Here is a 759-nt window from a genome sequence, read left to right on the forward strand (position 1 = left end):
ACGGATTTCAAAGGTTTTTACTACATATGAACACTTTTCACATTCTCTCGTGCAACTCGGCTGCTAGTCCTCCTTTCATGCAGAATCATAAGGTCCTAGCTCATGTCCAAGGCACCAAAGCCAGCTAAAAAGTCAATAATCGATACCTAAAACTTGAATTGTACTACTTCTTACTGGCTATTACATCAACTTAGAAGGTTCATCTGTATTCTTCTATGGTGCTTTTAGTGTCTCCGCATACCGCAGCACGCGAAATAGCTTTGCAGACGATAAGTACAACCGTTTCAGAGAGAAGAGCGGCCAATGTGACGATCTGGCTTTGTGTCGATTCGATAACAAATGACGAACACGAACGAATTTCTTAGGTTTGTGCTACATATGAACACTTTTCACATTCTCCCGTGCAACTCGGCTGCTAGTCCTCCTTTAATGCAGATTCTTAAGGTCCTAGCTCATGTCCAAGGCACCAAATCCAGCTAAAAGTCAATAATCGATACCTAAAACTTGAATTGTACTACTTCTTACTGGCTATTACATCAACTTAAAAGCTTCATCTCTGTTCTACTATGGTGCTATTAGTGTCTCCGCATTCCGCAGCACGCGACATAGCTTTGCAGACGATAAGTACAACCGTTTCAGAGCGAAGAGCGGCCAATGTGACGATCTGGTTTTAAGTCGATTCGATAACAAATGACGAAAACGTACGGATTTCTCAGGTTTTTACTACATATGAACACTTTTCACATTATCCCATGCAAT

The sequence above is a fragment of the Schistocerca gregaria genome, chromosome 11 (genome assembly GCF_023897955.1).
Source record: "Schistocerca gregaria isolate iqSchGreg1 chromosome 11, iqSchGreg1.2, whole genome shotgun sequence".
NCBI lineage: Eukaryota > Metazoa > Arthropoda > Insecta > Orthoptera > Acrididae > Schistocerca > Schistocerca gregaria.